At 44.2% G+C, this 24,042-nt stretch overlaps 2 long non-coding RNA genes across 2 annotated transcripts in view; one reads left to right on the top strand and one right to left on the bottom strand.

Annotated features, from left to right (window-relative positions):
• LOC128324883 (uncharacterized) overlaps positions 1-10,973 on the top strand; it is a 77,507-nt gene extending 66,534 nt beyond the window's left edge. The window contains exon 2 of the long non-coding RNA XR_008307146.1: positions 10,772-10,973. This is a non-coding gene — a long non-coding RNA (uncharacterized LOC128324883). The remainder of the gene's footprint in view (positions 1-10,771) is intronic.
• A 2,110-nt stretch (positions 10,974-13,083) lies between these two features.
• Positions 13,084-22,367, bottom strand: LOC128324884 (uncharacterized). Its single transcript, XR_008307147.1, has 3 exons — positions 22,229-22,367; positions 14,688-14,804; positions 13,084-13,299 (listed from the first exon to the last, which is right to left on the bottom strand). It is a non-coding gene; the product is annotated as an uncharacterized LOC128324884 (long non-coding RNA).
• Between the last annotated feature and the right edge of the window lie 1,675 nt (positions 22,368-24,042).

The raw sequence follows: 24,042 nt of genomic DNA, 5'->3' as shown, positions 1-24,042 counted from the left end.
GGGAATACAATCTGGTGTCAGGTCTTTCTTTATTAAGGCAAAGGGGGCATGGTTTAGCGCACATTCTGCTCTGATATGGAGAGGCTTGACCCCTGTTTCTAAAAAGTACTTGAAAGTGGCTCAATGGAAGGAGCTCTTGCAGAACAACACAGACGCTTCCATCATTTATGACATCATGGGAACCAGCTCAAACAAGCTTTCCATACCTATTTTACTTCAGGCAGAGAAGTGTTCCAAATAGCTCCTTAAAGTAGAAGCAAAACTGAATCCTGGTAACAGCTGCTACATGGTAGAAATGGCGGGTGGGGGGTGTACAGCGATAAATATTTCTTCGTTTCCAAGTCAGAATTGGTCATAGCTTCCAAGGAATGCAGAAAGAGGCCAGGATTCTGCAATGATGGCATTTGCTGTCACTATGTTTGTTATGTCTGAAGTGTAGTTGCTGGGCTGACATATTCAGCCTGTTGTTAAAAGTCAAGACAGTGTGGAGGAATCTGTGGGGACTAATCATTGAATTTCCATTTGCACGTGTCCACAAATCATTTCAGGTAGCAGGGTGACAAAGACCCCTGCCTGAGACCTTGACAAGCTATTTCCAATCAGAGCAGAAAATACCAGGCTAGACGGACCAGCAGTCTGATTCTTATTTACTATTATTACTTATATACCACTCCTACCAAAAAGTTTTCAAAGCTGTTTACAGAGGAGAAGGAGGAGGAGGAGAGGAGGAGGAGGAGGAAGCAGCACCACATTCCCTTTCCCCAGTCTCCTTTTCACTTCCATTTGAGATGCAAATGACAGGGTAAGACAGCAGGATCAACTTGGGCTAAATCTCTAGTAAAGTAAAGTGTACCCTGTAGTTGTCTTTGGTAGACTACAGGAGGGGTTTACCATTGCCTCCTCCTGCACAGTATGAGATGATGTCTTTCAGTATCTTCCTTTATTGCTGCTGCCCGATATAGGTGTTTCCCATAGTCTGAGAAACATACTAGCAGGGATTTGAACCGACAACCTCTGGCTTGCTAGTCAAGTCATTTCCCACTGTGCCATTAGGTGGCTTGAATGCAACAGTATTTCCCAACTGTTTTCATCCTAAGACATAATTAAATTTTTAAAAAATGTGTACTGCCAACCCACTCACCATCCAGCACAGATATGGCAGCATGGTATGTATGTATGTATGTATGTATGTATGTATTTAAAGTCAGCGCCAAAAGTGGGGAGTTTAAACACCCCATTACTGGACTGACTCTCTTTCTTATGCCCCAGGAGGGATGTGTTTGTTTATTTATTATTAAAAGTTTTAATAATAAATAAAATAAATGTATCCTTCTCATTGCATTATAAGGCGAACCAGCTTCAGAATCTGAGAGTTTAACTCCTGGCTTTTGGAGCAGAGTCAGTGTGAGCCAGTGCTGCAGATCCGTTGGGAAACAGTGGTGTATAGTATAGCTACACAAATGGAGACTCATAACATTCCATCAAATGGGGTTAATCTTTTCTCTTGTTAGAAAAAATATGCTCTTGCATTCTGTGATCATCTCAGGGTTTTATATAAATGGATACTGTGATGATATCTCGCGCACCTCATGAATGCCTTTGCTGGAAAGGAAGACCCAGAGCCATAGCTAGGGGAGAGAGTGCCCATGTTTGCCCCTCTCCCTCGCAGCCCCTTGAAGTGAGAGAGAAAATAGGGAAGGGTGGAGCTGGGGGGCCCTCAGGGCCTGGGTTCTATGAACCCATCTGCTCAGTTATAGCTACATCCTTGGGAAGCCCCTCTTAGTCTTTCATTCCATGTGGTAGACCATGCTCTTGGTGGGCAAGAATAGGGCTGCAGCTCAGTGGTAGAATATCCGCTTTGGATGCGGAACATCCCGGCTTCAATCTCTAGCATCTCCAGGTAGGACTGCAAAGGAGGACTTCTGTTGAAACCCAGAGGAGCCACTGCCTGTCAGAACAGATAATACTGAGCTAGATGACCCAATGGTCTGCCTTAGTATAAAGCAGCTTCAAATATACATATAGGGAGACTCAGAGGAGGCTCCTCATTTGGGGCAGAGGGGGCCTTACCAGCCCCACATTCTTGCCAGCTGCCCCATTTTCTCACCAAACCTATCATCTCTTCCTCTCTGCCATTCCCTCTCTATGTCTGTCTCTCTTGCTTCGATGTTGCTTTTGCTTTTCACTGCTTGCCAGAAGATGGCACAGGCTCTTGGTCTTTTTACTAAATTCCTTTGTAAGGCCATTTCCTCCAGCTTAGGGTGTTCATTGGAATCTGTTGCCGCCCCAATGAAGCAATTAGTATACTTAGTAATTAGCAACACTACCCAAATTGCATATTTAGTGCCTCAGCACCAATCAGGATGTACCTTTCTTTTCTTTTTTCCCCCTAAAGGTGAGCAGGGGCTAGCACAGCCCCTAACCAATCAGAAGTCAGAATAGCTTATAGGCACCGATTCTGACCAATAGTCAGCAAACAAGGTCAGCCCAGTCATTTGATTTCCCAAGGTCCTTCTAGGCAGGCTGAGCCGACTCTCTGGAGATCTGTATGAAAATTGGGAACACTCAGTCTGCAAGCAAATTGAGTTCAGAACAGGTAGGAGCCCTGGATACCCTTCTCCAGATGGAAGCCAACCCTTTTCTCTTCACTCAGCACCTCAACCAAGCCCTCAGGAGGCACTGGATTTCTTCAACATTTACTGGGAGCTCTTTACTCTTAGTATACTCTTACTTAGTATACTCTTATTAAGTACTCTTAGTGGCATTTTAGTTTGAAATGCCACTAGCAAATTGGGTAAAACTCAGGGATCTGATCCTAGTTATCTATCCTGGTTATATGTGGTTTAACTACAATGGGTTGAATAGGATTGCCTGGAAATTCTGGGTTCTTGCAATCAGCTCCATGTGGTTTGGCGATCCTGGTAAACCTCTTTTAATTTGGTGGTCCTCTTTAACCAGTATCACAATGATTGTGTGAATGCAGCCTGAATGTTATGTTACACACATAGTTTGGCCCTAATTTTTTTTTAAATTGTCAGCTGTGGGTGATCAGGACAATAAAATGTGCAGGTCTTTAGGATCCCAAAGATTGCATCCCCGAAACTGCTATTAGCAGAAGGGAAGTAGTTTACAACCACGAACAATTCCAAGAAGCCATCTGGAGAACTCAGTTTTTGTACCTTTCTCCACAGCAATTTTTCTCCTCCCCCTTCAAGAGTAAATATGACTGTGTTTATTTGCTAGTTATCTGAACACTGGGCTAGCACTGAATCAGATAATAAATAATCTGAACCTCAGTTTCCAGCAGTGCAAGATCTGTTGCTGGAAAGCTGCAATTTGGGGGGTGGTCCTGTGATTAGAGGACATTTTGTCTTTATTTAAAGAGAAAATTAAGATACTGGTCACCACCATATCTAATGGTAGTGAATTTTGTAAATTGTGGTTTCTGTTGTATTTTGCAGTCTCTGCTTGCTAATATCCACTCATTTTTACTTCAGTGTATGCTGTAATAATGTTTCAATGTTACAGCATATGCTAATATTTTGACATTTGGTTTTAACCTAGGTCCAAAGCTGATAGAGTGAAAAACAGTATGTCTATCAGACTTGAGCCTACAAGATGTGACCTCATTCTTAAAGGGCTATGATTTCACGATGTACTCATAATAGCTCTCCATCTCTCAGAAGGCTTGCTGGGTTGCAACCTAGAAATATACTCTGCAACTCTTTTACCTTCTATGTTTTCTGCTTAATTGGGAATCGGGGCAGCCACAGTTTCTCCTGCCCATTTTCAACTCTGGTCCTTTCCACCCCCCTGCCCAAGTTTCCCAAAGACTGACTTGCTAGAACAGGTTGAGAAGTGTCTGAAGGCCACGAGAAGCCTCATCTCACAATTCAGCAACTGTTTTAAAGCTAATTGGAGATCACTGTATTCCAGCCTGCAAGCCTTAAGTTTCTATCTCCCACCTAGAGTGCTGGACTAGGACTGGGGAGACCAGAGTTCAAATCCCCATTCAGCCATGATACTAGCTGGGTGACTCTGGGCCAGTCACTTCTCTCTCAGCCTAACCTGCTTCACAGGGTTGTTGTGAGGAGAAACCTAAGTATGTAGTACACTGCTCTGGGCTCTTTGGAGAAAGAGCGGGATATAAAATGTAAAAAAAAAAAAGGCAATAATAGTAACTTCACACAAAATGGAGCAACAATTAGTGCACATAGCAAGCAGAGACTGCAAAACACTCATGCAACTTAGAGAATTCTCTACCACAAGATGTGAGAGCTTTTTAAAAAGATTAGACAAATGTCCCCTAATCAAAGGAACTTCTTTACAACTGATATATAGGAAGAGATGGAAGGAGAAATAGTAAGGGAATTCACATGCTTATAGGTAGCATAGAGGAAGGAAGTGCTTGGCTGGGAGAGAGCATTTGGGTCTGCTGACATTGCCTTTTACCTCAGTAAATTGCTGGGTGCTGTGGTGTTTTTGGTTAATCCATCCCTTGATCCAGGCCAGCTTTTGAATGGTGCTTTAGTTACTTGTATTCCAGTCCTGGAGTAGAGGCGGGGCTAACAAAGAACCAGCAGCAAGTGCATGGAAAGCAGTCTGCCCTTGCCCCTCTGTAAATCTGTCTATCTATAATTCTCTTAGACATACCCGTCACTAATCCCATGCATGGCAGCTCTCACAAGAGTTCACGAGCGAGGGGAGGGGGAGAGGAAAATGACTGTGGCGGGGAATATAAGGCCAACAGACAGGCCAGCGAATGGGCGGGCAGAGAGAGAAAGCAGTGATGGCGATGGGGGAGAGAAAGAGAAAGCTGCAGCAGCGGGGAGAGAAAGTGAAAGGAGTGACGGCAGGGGGGAGAGAAAGCAGTGGTGGCGGTGGGAGGGAAAAGAGAAAGTGGCAGCGGCTGGGGGAGGGGGAGAAAGTGGCGGACGGCCAGCCGGAAAAAGCAATTGGCCAGGTGGCTGGCCAGAGAGAAAAAACATTGGAGGCGGGAAGAGGAGTGGGGAGGGTTGAGAACATAGGAAGCTGCTATATACTGAGTCAGACCATTGGTCTATCTAGCTCAGTATTGTCTTTACAGACTGGCAGTGGCTTCTCCATGGTTGCAGGCAGGAATCTCTCTCAGCCCTACCTTGGAGAAGTCAGGGAGGGAACTTGGAACCTTCTACTCTTCCCAGAGTGGCTCCATCCCCTGGGGGGGGATATCTTACAGTGTTCACACTTCTAGTCTCCCTTTGATATGCAACCAGGTGGAACCTGCTTAGCTAAGGGGACAACGAGGGAGTGGGGCCGAGAATGAAGGAGAACTAGAGGCACAGATGCTCTGCGCCTGGGCCAGCTAGTATGATCTATTTCATTAAACCATAAGTATTCCTGATTCTACTCCCCTGCCTTGTCCTTGACTAAGGGTCAGTTACGTGTTTCCAATCTTGGTGAGTGCTTCTGTAGTGCAGTCAGTGCTTGGAAGTCTTAATCCTCTGGAGCAACAGCATGCACTCAGAAGGGCTGGGGAGGCTGCATGTGGGCTCCCAGCTTGTTGCTGTAGAGCCTCCTTACATGTGGGCTTTGTTAGGATGTCAGCCATTGTGTTTTGAGAACACCAAGAGAAATAATCCACACGCAACATATGCCAAAGAAAAACCTCTTCTCCTTGTCCCAAAAAGAAAATGGTTAACTTAATTTGGGGAGGGGGGAGTGATAAAATCCACATGACAAAATCACCGAATCCATTTTATATATATATATATATATATATATATATATATATATATATATATATATATACACACACACACACACACACACACACATACTTTTCATCAGTGATTTTTAGTCATCCTTTAAGTTTCCCTGATCTAATAACAAGTGGCTGTACTAATGACCATACCATCTCAGTTCACAACTCTTAAAGGCTGATTAGCAGCTTCACTGTGCCATGACCTGGGTTAGAGCGCTTGCTCTGTATCCAACAGTCAACACGGAGCTTGCTTTTAAGAGGCCATAATGCAGAGCTAAAGGAAAGCCGGGGTATTCTGCTCAGAAAGGCGTAACTGTAATGGAAAAATTAAGTAGCAGAAGTTAGTAAGTTTGGTTAAATAATTTATCACCTGTTATAGTATCAGCTGAAAAATCTGTTAGTAATAAAAACACATATGGAGAAGCAAGATCACATGAATATTTGATTGGCCACAAGCATCCTTTAGAATATACTGTGCCTCCAACGTCTGTGTTAGCTAAGAGGCAAGGAATCGCAACCAAGGGGCTGTATACAGGGATTTGTTTCCCTGTCTTTTAAAATAGAAAAATTAAAATAAGCAGTTCCTGCTCAGGGTTCTCATAAATGGCAAAGCTGCCATGCTGCCAATGGGTTGTTTTAGGCATGCTTCAGTGGTGACCTTTAAACAGCTAGTGAGGTCAAATGTGTCTTTGTTAATCGGTCACAGGGGATATTATGCATCTAGCAGCAGCATTTCAGGGTGGAAAAATGGCCATGTTTTTTAAAGACGGAGACCCAACCAGTCCTGTATAGGGTTTGTTTTTTTTAATTACTGAGTTCTCTACTTTGAAATTTAATATACAGTGCAAGTGTAATAAAACCTCTCAGCACAGAACCTCCAAGAAATTTACACTTCTTATGTCTTTAGGCCCTACTGATAAATTCTGGAGATGCAGCACTGAAGTAGGTGCTTGACATGGAATATATACAACACTACTTATCGTTTCTCCCCACCTGCAGCTCTTACCCCTCTGGATATGGGCATAAATAATATTTACTTCTTTTTTCTGCCTATATACAGTGCTATATTGTAGTATAGCCCAGACAGAAGTGCTGCCAGAGAAAATGAGGGGTAAGAAAGAAGGCAAGACATGACCAAAACTTCTGTTTGCTGAGAGGTAACAACTGTTGTCTTGGGACTAAATTCCTTCTCACTTTTCTGATATCTAGCCCTCACACAGGGGGGAAAGTGGGGGGAGAGGGAAAGAAGGTGATACGTACAAGTACCCACCACTACCTCATATTTTGAGAGCTGCTTTAGTGTAGGGCAGGGGTGAAGAAGGTTAGATTGGAATTTTTTTTCCTGGTTGATAGAATCCTTGATTTGTATTCAGTAAGAATAGCCCAGAGCTCTTCAGTGCATAAAGTCCACTGCAAGAGTACAGTCGTTCATATGACCAATGTGGGGAGGGCTAGGGAGAAGGCAGGATCCTACTTGCCTTCCCCCAGACAATCTGAGCCTCTCCTGGGCTCCACTCCACAACACAGTCTGTGCTGTGGCAAGCCCAGCAACAATTGGGAGCAGGGGAAAGGAAGCCAGGCCACCAGGGATTGGCTCTGTTGCCAAGATGGCTACCAGCAATCCAGGAGCAGCTGCTGGCAGCACAAACAACCAGATGACCAGAGAGTGAGGTAGAAGGTGCACACTTGTCGTCCTACCTCACTTTCTGCCTGGGTTTAGGATCAGGGCTACCCGGAGGAGGAGTGGCGCAATCCTGGTGCTTCTCACAACCAGCCTCACCCTGGGTAACCCTGTCCTACCTAGGGCTGGTTGTGAGAACGACCTCAGAATTTTATTTATTTATTTAGTACATTTATATACAAAAGCATCCCTGGGCGATTCACAATATAAAACCATTAAAACAATTTTAAATACAATAAAATTCTAAAACCGAAGCATTAAAACTATAAACTAAGAACCTGACTAAACCGGTATGTCTTTAGGTCCTTCTTAAAAACATTCAGAGAAGGGGAGACCCTAAGTTTGTTAGGAAGCGTGTTCCAGAGTCCTGGGTCAACTTTAGAAAAGGCCTGGTTTCGAGTCGTATGGTATTGAAGCTAATTTGGGAGCTGAAGAGGAGAGCAATGAGCCAGCTCTAAGCTCCTCATGCGTTACTAAAAGAAACAAAGAAGTACCCAGATTCCATCCTCAGCTTTTTTCTGATGAAAGAGAAAAAGCCATCCTATCCAGCTTCCGCATCACACACAATCATGCTCCCTGCCTCCTACTTATGTGCAAGCAGATGACTGAAAATTGCAACTGGATTTCTGAGCCAGGCTGTGCACTTCTTCTACCCTGCCAGCAGTCATGTGAACAAGCTGGCTATTTTGCACCCAGCACCAATTGGTAGACATTATGGTTCCAGTAAAAGACCCAGTAGATCAGGGGCATACCGAAGTTGGAGTGGGCCCAGAGAGAAGATTTTTAAATGGGCCTCTTGCGGTTATTTATACACCGCTTTTCAACAGTGGCAACAGTCGGAACTGACTGTGACTTGGCATGTGGGGGCCAAGGTCAATCTTTAGGGTGCTGATTATTAAAGTAACACTTAATATTAATTAATTAAATCAAATTTAAATGAATTTAATTACAATTTAACTTTTGTTGGAATAACTTTTGTTATTCATACAAATCACCCCACTTAACATGGAGCACTTGTAAGAAAAAAAAATAAGAGAAGTTTTTCTCTGAAATTTTGATTAAAATTACACCTTGAGTCTTCACCACACACTGTTCTGATCCTTCAACACAACACAAACTCCACCTGTGTGGGATATAAGAGAGAAAGGGGATGGGGGAGGCTTGACCAGAGAGATAAATGGGGATAGAAAAAGGAAAAGGGGATGGCGCAGACTTGAGGGGGGAGAGAGAGGGAGAGAAAGAAAGAACAAGAGAAAGTTTAAAAAAATAGATGGAAAATGGATGGGTAAGTTTGGCTTGAGAGCGTGAGAGAGAGAGAGGAATAGAAAAAGAAAAAGGGGATGTGGCAGGCTTGAGGAGGGGGGGGGAGAGAGAGAGAGATGGAAAGAGCCACCCCATCACGCTGCACCTCCAGCTACTTGCTGCTTGCCTCCCCCTGCTGCGAACCTCCGTGTTGTTGTTTTTGTAAATTTAAGCTGCTGTGCAGCCAAGGGGATGGCTGCTGGGGGGTGAGCCAGTAGTCCTTCTACCCCACCCCCAGTGGAGTCTACCAGAGCGACACTGGGCCTGCAGTTTTGCCCAGTGTCTCTTCCCAATTACTTAGCATTCTGCCACTTGCAGACGACTTTGCTCCAAGCACCTCGGCTGCTGCCAGGGCAGGAGCTTCCTGGAAATAAAGGCACATTCACACATGTTATTAAAAGCAAGTTCTTTACACTGAGGCCAGCTCTTGTTATAGAACATTCTACCTCCCACATGCTTAGCCGCCCTCACGGTGTTGGCGGCTCGATCCCTGCATGCAGCTCCCTGCCTATGAAGCAGATGCATTTGTGAGCAAGGCAGGAGCAGCGGCCGCCTCAATAAACTGGGTTGGGTGGGCGCGGCAAACACGCTGGCTACATGTGGAGAGTTGCTTTCTGCTGGAGCAAGTTGGTGGATGAGCTGAGAGCAGAGTGAGGCGAGGGAGGTTGAGACTGTGTTTGGGGTAGTATCCAGAGTCTGAAACTGAGGCGGGAGACAGATTTCTTGTCGCTCCTTTTCCTTTTCTTAACTAAAACGTATTTCCACCTTCTGATTCCCTGCCTTTCTCTGGCCAGTGCATGCAGCAGGCAGTGCGGACTCACCTCTGTGGAAAGATGCGCTGACGGCTACCAAACAGCCCCCCCCCCAGAAGCAGGATCGGGAGGCTCCTCCAGCTAATGGCATCCCTCCCCTTCACAGTGATCTATTGCTTACCCTTGGGGAGCCAGGCAGGTTGCCAAGCTGGCCCTTCTCCGACGTCTGCCCACGACCCACCAGCATGCAGCACCAGCTGTGTTCCAGCTAATGTGCCTTTCTGGACTTTTCTGCATGTGGAGGGTGCTGGCACGTCCACCCGCCAGCCAATGAGAGCCCTGACACCAGAGAAGGCTGGCTGGCTGGCGCCAGGATGGGGAAGGAGGAGCCTAGGAGGCAAAAGAGAGATGGAGAAAGGAGGAAGGGAGTGGGGGGGAGAGAGAAGGAATATTGGAAGGAAGGAATACCAAAGGAAACCTGGCAGTGGGCTGCAATCGGGCAGGCACTGGGGAGTTGGGATGGATGGATCATGTGACTTGCCTCTGGGGAGCCCTTTGAGGCAGCAGGCCAAGAGACAACTGTCTCCCCTTGCCTAATGGATGGTACGCCCCTGCAGTAGATCCTGAAAACCTGACATCTCCCTGTGCCTGGTATAAGGGTTAGGGATATAATCTGGAAAATCCCAGTTCAAGTCTCAATTCAGTCACAAGCCTGTTATGTGGACTCAGGCAAGGCATTCTGTTATGTTTCAGCCTCTCTCTCTCTCTGGATATGAGGATAATAATACTGGCCTACTTTGCAGTGGCCTACTCACTACTTTGCAAGGCTACAGAGGATAGCTGTCTTGTGGTAGAGGAGAGGAGGAATAAAACGTAGAGCTGGTCTTGTGGTAGCAAGCATGAATTGTCCCCTTTGCTAAGGAGGGTCCACCCTGGTTTGCATTTGAATGGGAGGTGTGTGAGCACTGTAAGATATTCCCCTTAGAGGATGGGACTGCTCTGAGAAGAGCACCTGCATGGTTACATTCCAAAGGTTTCAAGTTCCCTCTCTGGCATCTCCAAGATAGGGCTGAGAGAGATTCCTACCTGCAACTCCCAGTCTGTGTAGACAGTATTGAGCTAGATGGACCAATGGTCTGATTCAGTATATGGCAACTTCCTATATTCCTAGGATTTCTGAGATAAGGTGTGTAAAATGCATTATCTGAATTCTGTCGATTAGGATACTCTGTTGAACAGATGGAAACCCCCAACCCTCATTAGGGAATAACTACTTCCCTATTCCTTTTACAGTGCATGAGGAGCTTAGATCTGGTTCATTGCTCTCCTCTCCAGCTCCCGGATTAGAACTTCAATGCCATATACTTCTGCCCTGAAGAGCTGAATAAAGATGGACTGAGACAGCATTGCAAGCATGTGGATCTAGTGCTCTGTTGAATGGAATTAGAGTTAACACACTTATCCTAAATAAATCATTTAAAATGTGTACACCTAAGATTGCAGTAGATCTTTTCCAGTCCTGCCAGAGACCGGAAATTGTGGATTCTGTTTGATTTTTGGCTTGTTTAGATATGAACTCTTTGAGCTACCACAGGAAAGCCACATATTCTTAATACCAGTTCCCTGTCCATAAAGTTGGTCTACTCACTACCTTCCACAGAGAGCTCTTGTGAAGATGAATGACAGAAGAAAGATAGAACACTTTGCAAACAAAAGAAGATGACATGTTTTTACATTTCCTGGTATTAAAATATGCGTCATTTTAAAAATCCTGAAAATTATCATTTTCAGAATCTATAGACTGCTGCTTTGCAAAAGCTCAGGTTCGGTAGCTAAAATGGATTTTTAAAATGGAGTTCAGAAGGATAGGTAATGAGGATTATTTTTAGAAATGTTCTACTTTAAATACTTATAAGGATACTAGAAAATAGTTTTCATCCTCTATGACAAGAAACGTTTTAATTGGTTGCTACTAGAAATTTGTTTCTCCCAGAACAGAACATTTGCAAGTTCAGACCATCTACCTTAATTAAATAAAGTGCTCTGAAAGCATAGATTTTTGTGGCTGCAGTCCACAGACTATTTAAGATGGAGTGTTTGGCTTAAAGCCAGTTTTGTTCTACTAACAGAAAAATGGCCTTTGGATCAGAATGCCTATAAAATTAGAAATAGAGGGGTTTAAATAGTGTGTCTGTCCTGTCTACTATCTTGACTCTGTCAGTGCCAAAACTTCATGCTTAGAGGAAAGTGAAAGATTTAGTGAGGTTTGAATGAGGTTGCCAGATCTTCCTAGGGTTCCTATGTTTTCAAAAGCTTTATGAAAGAACACATTTAAGTATTCCTCATCAGGAAATGCAGTGACGGACAACAGGCAGAGGTTCAACGGGTGAAATGCTCCTTAAGGCACTGGAGCCTCTGCCCCCTACTCCAGTGTCAACTGTAGCATGCCCATCTTCCCCATCCTATACCCCCTATGATGGGTAATAGAACAGAAACGTTATGCCCTGTTAAATGTTAGAAAGAACTGCAAGGTACTTTGATGCCACTGTAATAAACACGAGGCAAGGACAACAGCAAATATCACAGCAAGGACCCCCTACGACATGAGAGCTTCCTGTGTGTCTTTCTTGTGTGGCTCCTTAGCACAGAGCCCTGCCCTTGGTACACAGGACTGTCTTTAGAGAGCCCTGGCAGGGTGTGAAACCTGGGGCAAATCAGCCAGTGTGGGTGTCCCTTCTAGTTTATTTTAATTGATTAAAAGAGGACTTTTAATGGATTAAAAGGGCCCTGGTCCCAGGCAGCCACCCTGCTTGCCCTGCCCTAAGGACAGCCCCGCTGGTATGTGGAAGTGTAAGGGCAGGAGGAATCAGCACCAGCTCTTCATACCATATGGCTTCTAGGAGGGGTTCTCAAGCTTGGATCCCCAGATGTTGTTGGACTACAACTCCGTCATCCCCAATCACAATGGCCTACAATGATGGGAATTGTAGTCCAACAGCTGGTGACCCAAGTTTGAGAATCCCTGGTTTATAGGCCTTAGATGAGAGCACCCAATCTCTGAACGGCGTGGTGTAGGGCAGGGCACTGGACTTGTTAACAGAGTTTAAAGACAGTGATTTTGGGCAAAACACACATCACATGAAAAATGCCAAGAGCTCTGTGAAAAAGAACTAAAGACAGTGGGAAGGGTTCTGTTGCTCTGCTTTAGATGCAGCTCTTTATCAGTGTACTCCATGGCTGTTGCAATACTAGTACACTTTATGAAGCTAGAAAATGATACCAATTGGACTTGTGATTAGATAGTTCACCTAGATTCTTCTGGAGCTCTGTGACACTAAGCATTTAAAAAAATCAGGCAACATGGTAAAGCTATTGTAAAAGGAAAGCAATTCTGAAAGAACACTGTCCTGCTTTTCCAGGAATGAGAACTGTTTCAGAGTGCAGAGTCAGAAGCAGCAGCAAATACTGAGATGATTAGAGAATGGACAGGTCATCAAAAGAGCATATGTGAACAACAATTCCTTAATTTGCACACATAGTAGGAACATTAAAAGAATAGGCTTTCTTTTAATTACTCAAGAAAAAGCAAAATAAATGTTGTTAATCTGTACCATTTTTTAAGTTCAGCCACGTAAGTGAAGCCTAACCACAGGGTCACATTGACGGTGTGACTCTTACTCACAGAAGTATCATCTAGTAATCCAAGCTGTGTATCACATGATTTGGGCCCGGCTGTGTGTTCTAACATTGCTCAGTTATCAGCTATAATAATAGGAGCCCTTGGCCATATGGTGCTAATGAGTTCTGCTCCAGACATATGCCTGCAATAGAGAAAGATATGAATCATCCCTAAATGTGATCTGACTTACAAGGATTCATGTGTGTGTAGTGGGGAGTGGGGGGAGGGGAACACATTCATGACTATTCCACAAACAAAATTTGTTTTAATTACTTTTGCTACAAGCTTTTCAGCATTTTGTAATTAATTAGCAGAAATCATGCCATTTAGGCATTGCAGCATAAGCTTATAGGATTAATACAGATTTGAGGAAAGAGTTGACCATTCTATCTATGATAATTTGGTTTACAGCGGTTTATGTTTGGCATCAACCATCAACTGCTGCAGTCCACAATGTAATGGTCAACTCTGTCTGCAAACAAATCTGTATTGACCCTATAAGCGCAGACGACCATGCTTAAATGGCATAATTTCTGCTAATTAACCACCAAATGTTGAAAAGCTTGCAGCAAAATTAATTAAAACAAATTGTAAAGGGCAGCAGAAGGTTTCTTATCAAAACAATAAACATGAGAGTGATGAAACAATGACAATGCTGAGCATTTCTGGTCACTGTTTTCTGTGATTGCAAGGAAGTCGTGCATTTTTTGTTATCCTTAAAATAGAGAGAGTAAAATGAAGTCAAGTAATCCAAGATTTTGAAGAAGGAAGAAAGCCAAAACTCACTCCCAGGTACTGGGGCAGCTCCCCCATGAGGCAAGGTGAGCCGATGGCCTCAGGAGAACAGTGCAGGCACTCAGCCCCACTGCAGGCTTCACTCGTCTACCTGCTGCTGCTGCTGCTGCTGCTGCCGCCCCAGGCTCATCTCCATGACTAGCCTGAATTATTTCTCACGGCCCACCCCCTCCTCCAGGTCCCAGATGCCAGGTTAGAGGTTGGTGCTGCCGCTGCTCTTCCCCCTCGCCTTCCAAGAGTGCCTGGCTCCTGTCTCTCACCACTACATACTTCCCCAGCATCCCAAGTGGGCACGCTTGGTAAGAAAACTGAGACCCAGAGCCAGTGAAAGTGGCTCCACACTACTATATAGCAAGGAGTGGCACGTGCTGGTTGCAAGATACAAAGCATTCACTGCTTGTTCCTTGTTGCATACTGCCCGATCCAGCAAGAGCAAGCAACACATCTTCTGCCCTTGCATTGGGACCAGTGCATGCTGCTCCTTGTTAAACGTTTTGATAATTCTTAGCACTCTGTAGAGTAAGTAGCATGCATCCGAGAGAGAGAGAAATGTAGGACATGCAGTTGTTTATAGAGAACTAAACCCTGGAGACAACACAGCTTCAGTCTGCCAGAAATGTATACATCAATTTGTGAAGAAGCAAGTTTCTTGGTATCCCTGATTATCTCTTTGCAGAAGTATGTTTTCTTTTTAAACAAAACAGATTTACTTCATTCCTTGGGCTTCATACTTACAAAAATTGACATCTACATCTCTCAAAGGAGGAAAGAGAGCTTTGTTTCCACTCCAATGCCCTGTTCTTCATGGTGTGGAGAATCCTCACAGCTAAAGCAGGACAGTCAGACTGATATCTGTAAATGAAGTTGAAATCAATCTTGGTTGTGTTCCCCTCCCCCACTTCTTTTTTAAAAAGCCTCAGCTTTCCAAGACAAATTAATTCTGACATCTTAATTATAAGCTCAGCAGAAAGGTTGGTACTAGATTCATGAGTATTGAAGATTATCATTATATTGTCATTATTTGCTAATGACTGCAAGTGACTCCAGCTCAGAATGCTAATTTACAGTTAAAAAACCCCCTATGGAAACGTACATTATATTCCATTTGTTCCGAGGAGTCCTTTTGCTATTCAACCGATAACAAATAAGAGAAGCAACAATGCTGCTTTGACATTGTTGTTGCTCTACAGGCATAAAAAGTGTTTTTGTTGTGGCAGCAGTCTAGAAAATATCTGTCAAGTGCCAGGTTATTTTTAAACCAGATTGTAAACAGGGCATATTTTTGAGAACCAAATGAAGGAGGCAGCTCTCATTGTGGAGCTTATTTCTCAGTTTTGACACAAATGGGTCTTAGCATCTGCATGAAACCAATGTCTAAGGCCATGATCCTACACACACAGGCTTGAAGTGGGTGGGTGGAGTGTGATAGCCATAGATGGCATACAGGACACAGGTGGGAGCCCTTGCCAGAGGCTTTACAGTGGTTTCCCATCCTGCAAGTCTCTAGAGCAAATGAGCACATTGCTGCCAATGAGAGCCACAATAAAAAGCATAATGGGAGCTGTGATCCATCTGTGGTCATAATGACCACAGATGGATCACAGCTCCCATTATGCACAAGGGAAAGAAATTATTTATTTATTTATTTATTTGGCACATTTTTATACCAATTAGGAGCCAAAGCAGCAGTGGAACAGGGTCCAAAACATCCTGTCCAATGAGCAGATTAATCAGATATCAAAGGAGGTACAAAGACAATTGGTTTACTTCTACTACCCGCCCCCCCCCCGCCACCCACCAAGACCTCTCTAAAAGGAACACTCTCAAGAAATAGCCCCCTGGAAGATGGACAGACTGAGCAAACACGAGGCAAGGACAACAGCAATGTGTTGTCCTTGCCTCGGTGAGTGATGTTCACTGGAAAGCAGAAGAGGATGTTCTTAGACATGTGGTAAGAAGATAATGGTATATAATGGGGGTAGACGCACTTACGCAAGACAGTATAGAAATCTGACTAGATGGAAAGGAAAACTGTGGTTGTGTAGAAGGGTAATATTTATCTACAGTGGTCCCTCGACTTACGAACTACTCGACATCCGAAGTTTTCGACTTACGAACGACAAAAATGACCGGAAGTCGTTGCCGGTTTAGATGCAGCTTCCTCGACGTACGAATTTTTAGATGCGGTTTCCTCGACTTACGAATGTTTCCAGACCTCCGTGGGTGCGCTTTTCGACTTACGAAAATTTCGACCTACGAACGTGCATTCGGAACGGATTAACTTCGTAAGTCGAGGGACCACTGTATTTATCTATTTATTTATTTGATTTCTATACTGCCCTTCCAAAAATGGCTCAGGGCAGTTTACACAGAGAAATAATAAATAAGATGGCTCCCTACCCCAAAGGGCTCACAATCTAAAAAGAAACATAAGACACCAGCAACAGTCACTGGAGGTACTGTGCTGGGGGTGGATGATGATGATGATGATGATGAATTTGATTTCTATACCGCCCTTCCAAAAATGGCTCAGTGCAGATGACAATAGTGGTGAGCACGGAACCGCAGAGGTGCAGTTTGATGCCGGGAGTGGTGGTTCTTTAAGGGCAGGGAAGGGTGTACCCCTCCCGCCACACTTCCCCCGCTGGTGCTCAGTTTTCTGCAAAGTTTTTGGGGCGGCAGCGTACCTCCATGTCGCCCCCACCCCTGTTCCTGGCTGGAAGTACTGTCTGCGTGTGCACCCAATGCACACGCACACGTTGCGTGTTTCATGTGTAACGTGTGCACGCTGGGCATGCATGCAGTCGGTACTTCCAGCCAGGAATGGGGGAAGGGGCGGCAGGGAGGTATGCTGCCACCCCCAAAACTTTGCAGAAAACCGAGTGCCTGCAGGGGAAGTGTTGCAGGGGGGGTGCACCCTCCCCCGCCCTTAAAGAACCACCACCCCGGCGTCGAACCTTCAAGCTGGCGCCACATTCGAACTGGTTCAGAGGCCTCTACAATGGCCTCCAGACTGGTTTGTGCACATCCCTAGATGACAGTGGCTGAAATACTGCATGATATGTCAGTCCAGTAATGCTGCATGTATGCAAGTTGTGCAAATTCAACAATTGGTGCTACACAAGGGTAAAGCCATTATTTCCAATGAGCTAACTCTTTCATAATGTCACTTATGTACATGCAGCATTACTGAACTGATGTATCCTTGTGTGGTATGTCAGCCACCAAAGGCAGTTGTTAATAAAGGGGAAAGAGAAGCTCTGTCTATAGACATTCTGTCTTTGACACAACAATTAAACTTATATGACCACATTCATCCTTTGTATCTAGCTAGTATATTTTTAGTATATCTAGCTAATATATTTTTAAAATGCAATTACTATTGGAAACTTGAACCTTGCCACAGTAGGGCTCTATCATGCCACTTGTCTCTGACAGGTGGCCCCCACCAAGCTGAGTGCCAGATAAAGTAATGTCAGACAGCAGCCAATTTAAAGGGGTTAATTTCTGCCAAGTGCTTGCGTTAACTAGCTGTTCCAATTCAACCCTGGAGATGTTTGACTGAGAAGCTTTCAGGGTGACAGACTCTCTCATCTTTCTGTACTAATGGTCTCTTCACTTTAATACTGCACAGTAAAAATTCTGACACTATCCTTGAACATAAGCAAAGCTTTCATTTCCTAATTATTCATTGGGCTGCACTGCGTAAACATTAATAATTTAATCAACATGCTTCTAGCTTCTTCCCCATGCTGAGTTGCATTAGAACAGTCAGGATACAGGAAGGGCTCCCCACAGTTCCTCCCCAAGCTTTGTATTTAAGAACATGTTCACCCTGGGCTTCCAACAAGCTACTTGCAGTGAAAGCTATACACCCCAAGAGACCATCTTGTGGACATTGGCTCTCATACTTGTGATGGTGCCAGGAGTGGCTTATCCATACAAGCTGGGGTGTGTGTGCGTGCACGCCAAAGGAAGCACAGCTGACTCTAATTCTTGGAGCACTGTTTGCTCCTCTCTCTCCCATCCTGCGGGATGGAAGAGGGTTGAGCAAAGAGAGCTCCAGAAATGAGAGGCAAATGTGCCTCCTCTGATACCCCACCTCTCCGCATTTGCTCCTGGATGGTGCAACATCTCTATGGCAAGCACAGTTCACTGAACATTTAAGACAAGAGTTTCTGACCTTGGTTTCCCAGATGTTGTTGGACTACAACTCCTGTCATCCACAATGATGGGAGTCGTAGTCCAACAATGGCCATGGATGGGAATGATGGGAGCTGTAGTCAAATAACATCTGGGGATCCAAGGTGGGAAACCCTTGCCATAGACAAGAGTGTGGCAGCTTCTGGACTGCAATAAAAGCTTGCACAAATCAAGCAAATAATTGCCCTACCAAACCAAACGAGGTATAAAACAGTGATGTATTTGGAATGTGCCTACTAGATTTTAAACCAATATTATCTCTTTAAATGTTGCTTTCTGTTATCAAGGGATATTCTGACATAATAGGTGAACTGGGTAATATTCCAGATCTTTGCCCTCCAGATGACTTAACATGACTACAATGATGTATTTAATGACAGTACTGAAGGCTTGAATTATTAATAGAATTAGCAGGCCTGAATGAAAACAAAGAAAAATGTGCCATATAACTCACATAATACAGCTAAAGCTTGTGCTCTGGTGTGCTGTAAGACCAGGTACAAGCTGTAGCTAGCATAAGAGGAGCAAGGAACTCTTAAGGCGGTGGCATGCAAGCTTGGCTCTCCAGCTGCTGTTGAACTACAACTTGATGGGCGTTGTAGTTCAGCAACAGCTGGAGAGTCCAAGTTGTCTGCCCCTGCCTTAAGGTACACCCACATGGAACTTTTTGTCCTTGGCATTTCCTGTGTGGCTGCTTAGGACAGCAAGTGATGCTCTGTCCTTGGTATGTGGATGAGTGAGGAGGAGATCAACATGAACTTTTCATGTGTACTGTATGGCTTACAGGCCCTGAAGGAGAACACCAAGCCTTCAGAAGCCTGAGGCATACCTGGGCCCTGGTCTTCCTGAGTCTCTGAGACTTTATTTATTATTAAAAATTTTATACTGCCCTTCCAAAAGGCTCAGGGCGGTTTACATTAAAACACCATTAAAATCAATTAACAATTAAAACAGAAATTATAACACTGCATAAAATAATAATTAACAATTGAAACATCATAAAACACCAATTAAATAGCCAAAACAATTTAAAAACAAGTTTTAAAAAGCTGAGAAAGCTTGGTTGAAGAGATGTGTTTTCAGAAGTTTCTTAAAAATTGCCAGAGATGGGGAGGCTCATATCTTAATAAGGAGCACATTCCACAATCTTGGGGCAGCAGCTGAGAAGGCCCGGTTAGACAAACTTTAGACAAAACAGTGCCTGAAATTCTGTTCTGTTGCTCCCAACCAGTGTTCTCTCTAATTTTTTTCATCTGTGTGCAGAATGAGTTTTGTTCTGGGCGGGAGTATCAAGGCAGCATTCAGAGTAGGGCCTTCCTGAACCTGAGCGGGATCTAAAATTAACTGAGCAGACATTTTTTTAAAAACCTGGTGAATGTGCACACACCTTAAAGGGAACACTACTCCCAGCAGTCTTTGTAGTAATTCTTTATCAGCATGGCTATCTCCATGGCTGTGGTAATTCAGTCATCCCTTGCCAACCATGGTTTACTCAAGCACGATTTTAAGCATGAATGGGAAATTGTGACCGGTATTGCCAACAACCTGAGTATACATGGTTAGCCATTTGGGAGGCATTTTAATGATTTTGGGGTGTTCAGAGATTCAATCTCCTCATTCCTTTTGGTGATGCTTGCTGACTCCTTGTAATTTAAAGTACATTTGAGTGATTTTTAGTGGTTCAAAAAATTTCCAGAGGTTCAATCTGCTCATTCCTCTTGGTGACTCTTGGTGATATTAAGGGGGGTTTGGTGATTTTTAGCCAATTTCTAGCATTTTTTCCTTTATTTTGAGGTGTTTTGTGGTTGCAGTTCCCCTAACTCTGTTCCCCATTCATTCCGATGTCTCGCCAATCATAAATTTGCCAACCACGAGGTTTCGCGGAAATGTGACCCTAGCAGTTGGCAAGGGATGACTGTACTAGCACATCTCAGGAGCATTGTTCCCTCTAACAGGGATTCCCAGATGTTGTTGACTACAACTCCCAGAATCCCCAGCTGCAATGGCTTTTACTTGGGGATTATGGGAGTTGTAGTCAACAACATCTGGGAATCCCTGTTAGAGGGAACACTGCTCAGGAGGCCAGAAGGAAAATGATACCAACTGGACTTGTGATTACTCCGTTTACCTGGATTCCTCTGGAGCTCAGTAACATTAAGCACAGGAGGGTGGGGGGAGGGGGAAGAATCCTAGCATGGTAAATGTCTTAGGAATATAGGAAGCTGCCTTCTACTGAGTCAAACTATTGGTCCATCTAGCTCAGGATTGTCTACACAGATTGGCAGCAGCTTCTCCAAGGTTGCAGGCAGGAGTCTTTCCCAGCCATATCTTGGAGATATTAGGAAGGGAACTTGGGATGTCACCTTTCTGCCAGCCCTCCCTGCACTATTGTTGCTCCATCCCGTGCCAGCATGGCAGTGGAGGGGATTCTTATGGCTTGTATGTGTCAGGGGGAGAATTTGCCTGTGGACTGTGGGTAAGGATCTGCACGAACCGAGGTTAAGAACACTGGTTTGGTGCCACGAGGAGGAGAGTGGGAGATTTAAGGAAGAGGAGAGCAGGTCCTTATCTGCTCTCCACTGCCCCATGCAACTTCCTGCTGGGGTGGCGCTCATCCTAAGTATCCGCACACAGCGCCACTGCGCACATGGCATCCACGCATGCACAGGCACCATTTGTGTTGTAAGCATGGTGTTGCTGATCACGCAAATGGCACCTGTACATGCACGGACACCATGTACGGGTACTTAGGACAAGCGCTGCCCCATCAGGAAGCTACATGGGGCAGTGAAGAGCAGATAAAGACCTGTTATCTTCTTTCTTAATGCTCCCACTTCCCTCCCCGTGACACTGAACCAATACTCAAACCTCTGTTCATGCACATCCTTAGTCATGGGTCGTGTGTGTGTGTGTGTGTGTGTGTGTGTGTGTGTGCATACAAAGCACCAGTGTTTGTCCATCTGTGCATGTAAGTCTTGTAGGTGTGTATCAAGGTTGCCACCTTGCTTTGTTTGACATGATGAACAATACAGTAAATAAAACTATCTTCATTGGCTGAGGTCAGGAAAATTACTCACAGTAGTCCCATTGAAATTCAAAGGACAAGCTAAGCATTGCCAAACTTGTCCTTTAAATAGCAATGGGACTACTCTGAGTAATTTTCTTCATCACATTAGCCATTGGCCAGATAAAATTTTAACCTTGACACTCAAAAAGCAAAAATAGCTAGGGAAAGGAGCAGGAAGGTTTTGGCATGAGTGGGCAACCTTAGCTATTCAGCTGTTGTTGAACTACAACTCCCATCATCCCCAGCCACTTTTGTGGCTGGGGGTTATGGGAGTTGTAGTTCAACAACAGCTGGAGAGCCAGGGTTGCCTACCCCTGGGATAGGGCAATGTTGTCCCTTCTTTGATCAGGTCACCTGTGTGTCATTTGACTCATCCTGGTTTGGGCTCATTTTCATGCTGCTCAGAAGCCTGGAGGAGAGAAGAGACTTGTGTGACTGTGGGAGGAAGGGAGTGGAATAGGTATTGCAGTACTTTCTCATCTGTTCCACCCCTTCTCCTTCTGCTGTTACTTGACTCACCCAAGATTCATGCTCATGATTATCTGCTTGGGAGCCTAGGTTGGTAGTCAGAGAGAACAAGGCACCACATCAGCATGTGAACTCTGAGTAAACAAAGTGACAACGGAGGAGGACAGAAGAGAGGCAAAAACACTGTCTAATCCAGTACATTCCCTTTTGCAGCCACATCTGTCTCTCTGGGCAGGCTACAGATAATATAAAAGTAACATCAGAAGAGAGCCACTGGATTTGAGAAAAATTCCATCTGCACTAGCATCTTGTTAGCAAGAGTGGCCAGGTAGATGTCAGAACTACATTGTGTTTGGACTTGGAATTTCCATTTACCTATATAGGTTGAGTATGCTTTATCTGGACATCCGAAATCTGGAATGCTCCAAAATCTGGAAACCACCACGGCGTGCGCCATAACAAAAAAAAACCCCGAAATGCCTCAGCTCACTTGCAGATTCCCAATTTTACTGGTTTTAAACATGCAGTCAAAACTTACGTGTTTCAGAAGGCTGTTAGTGACAGGGTTTTTGTCTGTAATACTCTCTAGTTGCAGCTCTGTTTTAATGTGAAGCTTTTTAATGTTTTTGATGTTCTTGCTTTGGCACTAGAGGGAAAAGGGAAAGCCCCCCTCCTCCACTCCCTGCTCAGTTTGACGCTTGCTCTGTTGGACCTGAAAAAATAAAATACAGTAACCTTGTGTGTTTAGACTTGGATCCCATGCCCAAGATATCTCATTATGTAAATATTCCAAGATCTGGAAAAATCCAAAATCCAGAACACTTCTGGTCCCAAGCAGTCTGGATAAGGGATTCTCAACCTGTAATAGCTAATAGCTATTGATAAACCTATCCTCAGTGCATTTGTCTAATTATTTTTAAAAGCCATCTTGGAGTTTAACTGCATGTCAACACACACAAAGGCATGCAACAAAACCCCAATGGTTGCTTCCATTAGGAAAAGCAGCTTCAGGGCAGGAAGACTTCTTGAGTAGGGGTGGGAGGGATGCATGGCAGCACTTAATCTTTTTCTACTGCAACTCCTTCAGATGTTGTTGTTGTCGTTGTTTTTTAAGACTGATGTATGGTAAAAACCTGAGTCCAAGATGGCCACCCTATAATGTGTACAGTATATGTGAAAGAGGAGAGAGAGCAGAAGAAGGGCAGAGGAACAATTCTCCTTTCCCTCTTTGTCTGAATAATTTTTTGTGGGCCCCCACTTTTAAGAAGCAGGGCACAGACTAGTAAATAAATGAAAAAGCAGTTGCAGCAGGAATTGATCCATGACCTACCGGTTCTTACAACGAAAACCTTCCCAGTGACACATGAAAATTAGTTTGATGGTAAGGAAGAACAGCTCGTCTGTCTTTAATAGTTGTGAAGGAGGCATTTGCATCTTCGTCATGTCATATGGATGCAGGAGTCAGAAAAGCTGCACCTTAATTTTCTTTTCTACAAATTGCTGGTACATGAGATCCACCTGCTATTTCACTTTGAGTGAGTGTATAACCCATGACTGGTGTCAGACAAATTGCAGTACTGGAAGTCAAAGATGAGCTGAATGCATGCAAATCTGTTGAACTGGACACACACAGCCAATGCTACTGTGGTGGGAGTTTTGGAACGAATGATTATCATATTTATCAGCTTTTATTTGAAATAAGACATTATCACCATTGTTTAAAATGTTAAAATCATTAAAGTAATGGAACAGTGCTAGATATGTTCTGTAGTTGTGCCTCTTGGTATCAATTTTCCTAGTTACACCATTTTCTATAAAGCTACATGATGAACATGTCATAATTATTATTTATTTCAACTTCACCCTAGATAGTCATGAGCTATTAGGAGCTGTATTCAAGAAGCATGTTCATTTGTGAAGTTTTTAATAAGAGGTAGGAAAGCAAAATATGTCTCCTGTAATAAATATTTTCAGTGCTAAATATTTTCTTTAGCATTGTATGTTAAAGAAGGGATAGAATCTAACAAGCTAGAAATCCTAGATGGACTGGAGTCCTCCACAGAAATCTGTGGGTGACAATACAAGGCCTGAAAGGGAATGTGCTACTGGGGACACGCTATCGCCCTCCAGATCAAAACACTGACAGTGACTGGGAGTTGCAGGAGGAAATCAGGGAGGCGTCAAGGAGAGGCAGGGCAGTAATAATGGGTGACTTCAATTACCCACCACACATAGACTGGGGAAATTCACAGTCAGGTAATGAAAAAAAGGTCAAATTTCTAGATACGCTGAATGACTGTGTCCTAGAACAGTTGGTCTTGGAACCAACCAGAGAAAAGGCGACCTTGGACT

Source organism: Hemicordylus capensis, chromosome 4, assembly GCF_027244095.1.
Source record: "Hemicordylus capensis ecotype Gifberg chromosome 4, rHemCap1.1.pri, whole genome shotgun sequence".
Lineage (NCBI taxonomy): Eukaryota > Metazoa > Chordata > Lepidosauria > Squamata > Cordylidae > Hemicordylus > Hemicordylus capensis.
The sequence above is the reverse complement of the archived record's forward strand: the minus strand, read 5'-3'. Positions and strand labels throughout refer to the sequence as shown.